A 10000-nucleotide genomic window follows, 5' to 3' on the forward strand; every position below is an offset into this window, starting at 1 on the left:
CAGTCAGTTAACCAGTCTGTCAGTCAGTCTGCCGATCAGTCACTTGTGTCAGTTAGATAATCGGAATCCTGTTCCCTGTTGTGGTGGTGGTGGTGGTGGTGATGGTGGTGTTTTGGTGTTGTCGTTTCTGGTATTAGACGATAACAAACAAACAGCTGAATAGATAGATGAATAAACAAGTAAACAAATAAACAGGCGAAGAGACGACCAATCATAATGATAATGATATGATGACAATAATGATGATAGTATGATAATGATGACGATGATCATGATGATGATGATGATGACCATAATAATAATAATTATGATGATGGAAATAATAATAATAATGATAATAAAAATAATAATTCACATCTCAACAGGTTTTTGTTGTTGCTGGTGCTGCTGCTAAATCAACAGTCCTAAGTCTATAGAATAAGAGTTAGAGTCAGGAACGTTCTTTACAAACTCAATTCAAACTTTGCACCGTAAACATCGCTCAGTCAACCCAGCACAGGTGTTTATGTTCTGTGACACAGGCCGAAGATTGTGTCAAGGAGCGAGCATTATAATTATCAACAGGGAGGGGGGAGAGAGTGTGTGTCAAGGAACGAACATTGTAATTATCAACAGGGAGAGAGTGTTTGTCAAGGAACGAACATTGTAATTATCAATAGGGAGAGAGTGTTTGTCAAGGAACGAACATTGTAATTATCAATAGGGAGAGAGTGTTTGTCAAGGAACGAACATTGTAATTATCAACAGGGAGAGAGTGTGTGTCAAGGAACGAACATTGTAATTATCAACAGAGTGAAAGTGTTTGTCAAGGAACGAACATTGTAATTATCAACAGGGAGAAAGTGTGTGTCAAGGAACGAACATTGTAATTATCAATAGGGAGAGAGTGTTTGTCAAGGAACGAACATTGTAATTATCAACAGGTAGAAGGGAGAGAGTATGTGTCAAGGAACGAACATCGTAATTATCAACAGGGAGAGAGTGTTTGTCAAGGAACGAACATTGTAATTATCAATATGGAGAGAGTATGTGTCAAGGAACGAACATTGTAATTATCAATAGGGAGAGAGTGTTTGTCAAGGAACGAACATTGTAATTATCAACAGGGAGAGGGAGATAGTGTCAAGGAACGAACATTGTAATTATCAATAGGGAGAGAGTGTTTGTCAAGGAACGAACATTGTAATTATCAACAGGGAGAAGGGAGAGAGTGTGTGTCAAGGAACGAACAATGTAATTATCAATAGGGAGAGAGTATGTGTCAAGGAACGAACATTGTAATTATCAACAGGGAGAGATTGTCAAGGAAAGAACATTGTAATTATCAACAGGGAGAGATTGTCAAGGAACGAACATCGTAATTATCAACAGGGAGAAGGGAGAGATTGTCAAGGAAAGAACATTGTAATTATCAACAGGGAGAGATTGCCAAGGAAAAAACATTGTAATTATCAACAGGGAGAGATTGTCAAGGAAAGAACATTGTAATTATCAACAGGGAGAGATTGCCAAGGAAAAAACATTGTAATTATCAATAGGGAGAAGGGAGAGATTGTCAAGGAAAGAACATTGTAATTATCAACAGGGAGAGATTGTCAAGGAAAGAACATTGTAATTATCAACAGGGAGAGATTGTCAAGGAAAGAACATTGTAATTATCAATAGGGAGAAGGGAGAGATTGTCAAGGAACGAACATTGTAGTTATCAAGAGGGAGAGATTGTCAAGGAAAAAACATTGTAATTATCAATAGGGAGAAGGGAGAGATTGTCAAGAAAAGAACATTGTAATTATCAACAGGGAGAGAGTGTGTGTCAAGGAACGAACATTGTAATTATCAATAGGGAGAGAGTATGTGTCAAGGAACGAACATTGTAATTATCAACAGGGAGAGATTGTCAAGGAAAGAACATTGTAATTATCAACAGGGAGAGATTGTCAAGGAACGAACATCGTAATTATCAACAGGGAGAAGGGAGAGATTGTCAAGGAAAGAACATTGTAATTATCAACAGGGAGAGATTGCCAAGGAAAAAACATTGTAATTATCAATAGGGAGAAGGGAGAGAGTGTCAAGGAACGAACATTGTAGTTATCAAAGGAAGAGAGTGTCAAGGAACGAACATTGTAATTATCAACAGGGAGAGGGAGAAAGTGTCAAGGAACGAACATTGTAATTATCAACAGGGAGAGGGAGATAGTGTCAAGGAAAGAACATTGTAATTATCAACAGGGAGAAGGGAGAGAGTGTATCAAGGAACGAACATTGTAATTATCAACAGGGAGAGGGAGATAGTGTCAAGGAACGAACATTGTAATTATCAAGAGGGAGAGGGGAGAGAGAGTGTGTGTGTGTCAAGGAACGAGCATTTTAATTATCAACAGGGAGAAGACAGTGTTAACAAAAGAGCATTGTAATTATCAACAAACCAAAACTGACATACCCTGCATATGACATATCCTTGTGACCCCGGTACACTTGGTAATAAAGACATATTCTATCTAGAGTGGAGTGATGGCCAAATGTAACGCGTCCGCCTAGGAAGCGAGAGAATCTGAGCGCGCTGGTTCCAATCACGGCTCAGCCGACGATATTTTCTCCCCCTCCACTAGACCTTAAGTGGTGGTCTGGACGCTAGTCATTCGGATGAAACGATAAACCGAGGTCCCGTGTTCAGCATGTACTTAGCGCACGTAAAAGAACTCATGGCAACAAAAGGGTTGTTCCTGACAAAATTCTGTCGAAAAATCCACTTCGATAGGAAAAAACAAATAAAACTGCACGCAGGGGGAAAAAAAAAGGGTGGCGCTGTAGTGTAGTGACGCGGTCTCCCTGGGGAGAGCAGCCCGAATTTCACACAGAGAAATCTGTTGTGATAAAAAGAAATACGAATACAAATACAGAGAGTTTTGCTCGTGTACACCAACTTGTTTCAAAAGCAGACTTCCACAACAATCAACCTGCTGCTCATTTCAAGAACGCGAAGACCACAATGCCAACAGCGAAAGAAAATCTGAAGAGAACTGACATATTTAAGAGAAAGGGAGAAATCCTTCACAGAGAATCCGCGAAACCAGACGCAAAAATAGACCCATGTTTAAATTAATTTTGATTAAAAGCCAGAAGCGTAGGAAAGGCAAGAACATGTGATTCATTACCATGTAACAGTCGACGGAAGAAAAGTTTTCAATGTGGTCATGGCCCTTTTGAAAGTGGTCAGTCGGGGAAGAGGTTGGTCCCATTTTTGTCCTGGTTTTTGCAGACGACAGATTTATGAGGACAGAGGTTGTCAGTTTAAAAAAAAAAAAAAATCTTATATTATTTCATTTTATTTCATTTCGCACTGACACCTGCACCGAAATCGCCAGCAGCAATCCGTTCAGTTCCTTCGGTGAGTCTACTCGACGCACGTGACACACGAGTTCCTGAACTTTTGCCTGTCCCACTGCCAATTCACGTGACAACTCAGATTTGCTTTCAGGTGAGTTCATTTGTTGTTGTGGTGGTGGTGGTGGTGGTCGTCGTTGTTGTTGTTGTTTTGTTTTGTTTTGCTGATTTTGCACAAACAACAATATTTTTACTGTCCATATAGGCAGTGGGCGAGTGCCGTCGATTTTCTAGTTTTGTTTTGTTTTGTTTTATCGGCGGAAGAGAGCGTGATTCATAAGAATAAGAATAACTTTATTATCTCCAACTGGAGAAATTTGGTCAGGTGCATTATCACAACATAGACAAGTAAACAACATGGGGAACATGAATGTAAAAGTCAACAACAGCTTTTACGAATATTACGAAGACACAAATGTAAAAAAATATCACATACACCGTTTCATACATACATCCACACACTGCAGGTAATAACTGGTATTCTTAATGTAAAAACAGAAAGAATTAAGAAACATTATTTTGAATATAATTATAAGCATAGCCTACTATATTGCACATTGATTATAATAGACAGATAGCAAGTGCGAAACCCAGACAAGATGTTGGGGTTCGCCTCATATGCCTGTCATCTATCGTTTTGTAATTATATGAATGTATGTGTAGATGTATGTGTGGTTGTTTGTTTGTTTGTTTGTTCACTTGTTTGTATTCGTCCCAGGACATTGTTGTTGCTTCTCTCCTCTTCCTCTGTGTGTGTGTGTGTGTGTGTGTGTGTGTGTGTGTGTGTGTGTGTGTGTGTTCTCTTGTTTTTTTCTTTCCTGTTTTTGTTTTTGTTGTTTATCGTCTGTATTTGAAATGTCTCAGATATCTTCAACTTACGAAATGGTTATATGTAAATGTTTCGTTGATGTTTTTGCGAGAATTTAAAAAAAACACATAATGATTCCTGCGTTCCACTTCAGTTCAAAATTATTTGAAACCCTTTTCTCTGCAGTTACTTTTTGATCCTTTTCCTTCTGTCTTGGAACAATGGCGGCTTACGTTATTATGTAATAAATTTGTTTATATATATATATATATATATATATATATATATATATATCCCTCCCACAGCTACCAGTCAGTGACTCGCTAGCTGCCCCTCCCACCAAGATCGAGACCCAGAAGGCCCTGAAGCTGACAACGTCAGGAAAAGCACCAGGAGCGGATGGAATCCAGGCTGACATCTACAAGTATGGAGGCGAGGTGCTGACAGACAAGCTGACCGCCCTGTTCCAGTCTATCTGGGAGAGAGGGGAGGTCCCCCAGGATTTCAGGGATGCTTCTATTGTCCACATTTACAAATCGGAAGGGAGACAAAACATCCTGCGATAACCACCGTGGAATCTCTCTCCTCTGCATCGCAGGCAAGATCTTCGCCCGCATCATACTGAACAGACTGGTTGACCATGTCTCCAACACAGTCATCCCTGAAGCACAGTGTATACATACATTAAAAAAAGTTATTGTACATTTCATCGTTTCAGCGTACTTTGATGAAACTATTTGAAGCATTTAGAGAAGACCGTGATTTGCTTGCATAGTTTATGATGAAACTCAAAATCTTCAGTTAAACTAATGAGACCAGGGGTGTGGGTGGGGGTTGGGGGGTGGGAGTGGGGTGTGGGGGTAGGGGGTAATGGATAGGTGGGCAGTTTCTTTCTTTCAGAAATGAGTTGTATAACGTATATATGGACACTGGGCCTAAAATTTGAAACTGATGGTTACAGTTCTCTGTTTGTCTGTCTGTCTCTCTCTCTTCCTCTCTCTCTCTTCCCCTTTTTTTCTCTCTCTCTTCCATCTGTCAATCTGTATATATATATATATATATATATATATATATATATATATATGTGTGTGTGTGTGTGTGTGTGTTCTCTGAGATAATGTTCAGTTCGAAACTGGAATTTGAAGTATTCATCAAAGCTTCTTTCTTTCCTTCTTTCCTTTTTTTTTCCATTTCTCTGCGTTCTTCTCTTTTTCTTCTTTCTGTCTCGATTCTAGTTTTTCTGGCATTCTTCTCTTTCAGTCTTTCATTGTGTACCCTATCATCTCATTTGCATTCTGTTTCTGTTCTTGTCGAGTTTCGTATCATTTCCTGTTCATCTGTGCTTTTTATCTTTTGTTGTTGTTGTTGTTGTTGTTGTTTTTGATAGATCTTAATATATATATATATATATGTATATATATATATAGATAGATATAGATATAGATATACATATGGCACTCGCAAGGGAGCCTAACGAGGAGCTCTTGCGAACGCCACTCAACAGCATGATTGGCTGCGAGGTAGCAATTAGTTTCCCTTGTTTGACACAGGTGGCGCCGTAGCAAACTGACCAGGGAGGGGGACATCACCCACCCGGCTACCGGAAGAGAGTTGTCTTTCTTATGTGTTGACGAACCTATTTTGTGCGTGATAAATTCATCCCTTGTAGAGAGAGAGAGAGAGAGAGAGAGAGGGGAGGGACAGAGACAAAGACACACAGAAAGAGACACAGAGAGAGACAGAGACAGAGAGAGACAGAGACACAGAGAGAGAGAGAGAGGGGGAAGAGAGAGAGGGCGGGGGGCGGGGGGGGGGGGAATGAGAGAGAGAGAAAGAGTCATTCAGTCAGAGAGAGAGAGAGAGAGAGAGAGATTCATTCAGTTAGACAGAGAGAGAGACAGAGAGACAGAGATAGAGAGACAGAGATAGACAGACCGAGAGACACACACACACACACACACATACAGACAGACAGTTAGGCAGAGAGAGAGACAGAGAGAGATGATGGATGGATGGGAGGATTCTTTATTCACTTTAGGCCAAGACCCCACATGAAGGGGTGTGTGAGCAATAGAATAATCCATGAATATTTCAAGACGACGTAACAGCGAAAAACAACAACAAAAAACCCCCCAAAACCCGTACTAAATCATCCCATAAAAAACCTACACGAAAGAATGTTTTTTTTTCTCTCTATATTTAAGCTCTTTGCACAAACAGGATGATTCATTTCGCGAAACGTTTTACGCCCGTTCATGATATGTGATAAACCAGGCTTAATAATAAACTGATATTTCACGGAGAGAGAGAGAGAGAGAGAGAGAGAGAGAGAGACAGACAGACAGACAGACAGACAGACAGACCGATAGTGACAGAGACAGAGAGACAGAGTCTATGTCTGAGAAATAGAGAGAGGTGGGGGATATATATATATATATATATATATATATATATATATATATATATATATAGAGAGAGAGAGAGAGAGAGAGAGATAGATAGATGTGTACTTGCAGACGGACAAAGATATCGAGAGACTCTCTCTCTCTCTCTCTCTCTCCCTCTCTCTCTAGCCCCCTACCCCTCCCCCCTCTTTTTCACTCTCCCTGTGGAATTGGTTTAGCACGCACAGAATAGGTTCATCTGCGGGTAAGAAAGACAACTCTTTTCCGGTAGGCGGGAGGGTGACTTCCCCTGGTCACTTTGTTATGGCGTGGCGCTTGTCAAAGAAGGGGGATTTATTGCTATCTCTCACTCCACCAAGATCTAGAGTAGGGCCAGTAATAGCCCCTTGTTAGCCTCCCTTGCAAGTGTCACATATACAAAAAAAAAAGAAAAAGAAACAAAAAAGAAACAGGAATAAAAAAAACAACAACAAAAAAACGAGGAAGGTTGAAAAGAATAGAAAAGAAGAAAACAAACAAAACAATAGGGCGAAAAAGAGAGAAAGAAAGAACATTTTGATGAGGGAAGTGAAATAAACATACATACATAAATATATCAGATACAAAACACAGACAAGCTTTAACGAAACTCAGAATAAGCGCGCATGACCTAAAGATTGAGAAAGGTAGATATTTAAATATTCCACAAGAAGACAGATTGTGTAACAAGTGTAACATTGTGGAAGACGAAATCCATCTTCTTGATCATTGTATTAAATATAAAACCTTTAGGCAACAATTTTTAAAGGATATTCAAAATTCGAATAACACAGGACATATTCCCAGTCAGGTGATGCTAACAGATGATGAATATATACAAACAAGATTGGGAAAATTTGTTTATGAATGCTGCTGCAATTTACTGCATTAACTGATTGATTAATTGTGTGTTTATCATTCGTTCATTCATTTACCATTGCACTTGTGTCTTATAAACCTTACGGTTTCATGACAATAAAATCTATTCTATTCTATTCTATGCTTTTATATATATATATATATATTTTTTTAAATTATTTTAAAAAAAATTTTTTTACATTACCATTGATTCACATCCAGATAGTCAGGGAACGAAAAAAAAAAAGAAAAAAAAAGAAGGAAATTTCACACACACACAAAATAACAAATGGTTGCAGAAGCACAGACATGCCATTCGAACACACTCAGACACATTCATGACCTTACACATGTACATTATCATTATACTTGTACACATGGCGAGAAAGCGTATGCATACATGAAAATATACACGCACATTATAAGCATACATGGCAAATACCTATATTGATTGTGTTTTAAGAGAGAGACAGTGATAAGGAGTGTAGAAGTATCAGTATCAGTAGCTCAAGGAGGCGTCACTGCGTTCGGACAAAACCATATACGCTGCATCACATCTGCCAAGCAGATGCCTGACCAGCAGCGTAACCCAACGCGCTCAGTCAGGCCTTGAGAAAAAAAAAGAAAGAAAAAAAGAAAAAGAAAAAAGGGGAATAAACAATAGATAAGCTTACATAAATAAATAATAATTATAATGTAGAAAAAAGTAGTAGTAATAATAATAATAATAATAAAATAATTTTAAAAAAATGATAAAAAGTGTAGAAACAGAGAGACACTGACACTGACACTGACACTGATTCCACTGCCATTGGCAAAGATACCCTTTTGGCAAGGGGGCGTTACAATAAATAGTGCCGATAAGCATTGACCGAAATTGTTCGGCTGAAATTGAAACACGTATCGAAAAGCAAACAATCAACAATGAACCAAACTATATGCTCATCCACACTCGCACACACTGACGCACAACCACTCATACATTCAAACGCATCTTACACCAACATACATTTATCATCACCCCATTGTAGCTTTCAAGACGACCACCTGGCTGCTGACCAAATCAAGCAAACTTTTAATCCCTTGTTCCACACTCCTATCCACGGGGTAACCGAAGGGAAAACTAAAAATATTGATATTCTTTCTACGAAAATGGCTAGCTTCTGAAATAAATTTTGCGAAAGACATAATTGCTTCATCACGTTCAGTTGAGGGTATTGCTTCTATGTGAAGCTGGTTCTGGAAACACACACACACGCGCGCGCGCACACACCACACACACACACACACGCACACACAGACACACACACACACACACACACAGAGCTCTTAGGCTTAATGTACATTGGCTTTGACCACAATGTATACAAACGGCAGCTGAAAAGGACATGTGTGTAGTGATAGTGTGGAGGAGAATCTGTTCGTGTTTCTGTTTCTGGACATATATCATGTCATTTTTGTTTATGCATAACCAAAACAGTGTTACAAGAAAAAGAAAACATTCCTAATTCACAACAAACTCTTATAGTCATATGGGACCAATATGATAGAACCAACAATGCAGAAGAAACATTCCGATTAGTAATCATACAGAAGTTACGTAACGTAACATTTGATTAAAATATCGTCTTTTTCCTTCTTCTGACTGCATCAAAAACATATGGATATGTTGGATCTGTGACTGAAACTTGATGCTTTGAACGATGATATACAATTGGACACTTTCGCCGACTCAAAGAAATTTAATTCTTGAATGTCATGATCTTAACTGAGTAAGAACAACTCCAAAAAAATACGTATCCAAAAATAAATATACCTTTCTTTTCCAAAGACAGTCTTAAATGGTCTGTGAATAGCAAACAGCGAAACGGAAAGGATTATTTGATTTAAGCTTGACCAAGAAGGACGATACATGTCTCAAGCAGATATCAGCACATCACAATACACATTACTATCAGCTTGACCAAGAAGGACGATACATGTCTCAAGCAGATATCAGCACATCACAATACACATTACTATCAGCTTGACCAAGAAGGACGATACATGTCTCAAGCAGATATCAGCACATCACAATACACATTACTATGACTATGAATTAAGTCAGGTACAGCGATCCAGAAGGAATACGCAACTAAAAGTAAATAAACCATTTTCTTCCAAAGGCAGTCTGAATGGTCTATGAATAACATGCTTCAGAATCAGAATTGGAATCACTTTATCATATTGATTGATTGATATGGATACTTATATAGCGCCTAACCTCAGACAGAGTTGCATTCTCAAATGGTTCTTTCCCATTCTTGAATAAACTGAAACAAACTGAATACATGTAAAAACACGCCTTTATCACCAACACCTTTTTGTGACGAAAACCAGTATCGAAAAAAAAAAAAAAAAGTTTAAATTTTGAAACGAAACGGATTTTTACTCATGTCGAATTAAAGGTAGCATTGTTTTAACTTTGTTCGGTAGTCTTTCGATAGCCATCCGCAACAATCGTAACCCATATCTTAAAGAGGCA

General features: G+C 38.6%; 1 protein-coding gene across 1 annotated transcript in view; it reads right to left on the reverse strand.

Moving 5' to 3' along the window:
* The window catches only part of LOC143277763 (voltage-gated inwardly rectifying potassium channel KCNH2-like), a 103206-nt gene that overhangs the window by 85444 nt on the left and 7762 nt on the right, over window positions 1–10000 (reverse strand). The gene's annotated exons all lie outside the window — the stretch shown is intronic.

The sequence above is a fragment of the Babylonia areolata genome, chromosome 35, assembly GCF_041734735.1.
Source record: "Babylonia areolata isolate BAREFJ2019XMU chromosome 35, ASM4173473v1, whole genome shotgun sequence".
In the NCBI taxonomy this organism is placed as follows: Eukaryota; Metazoa; Mollusca; class Gastropoda; order Neogastropoda; family Buccinidae; genus Babylonia; species Babylonia areolata.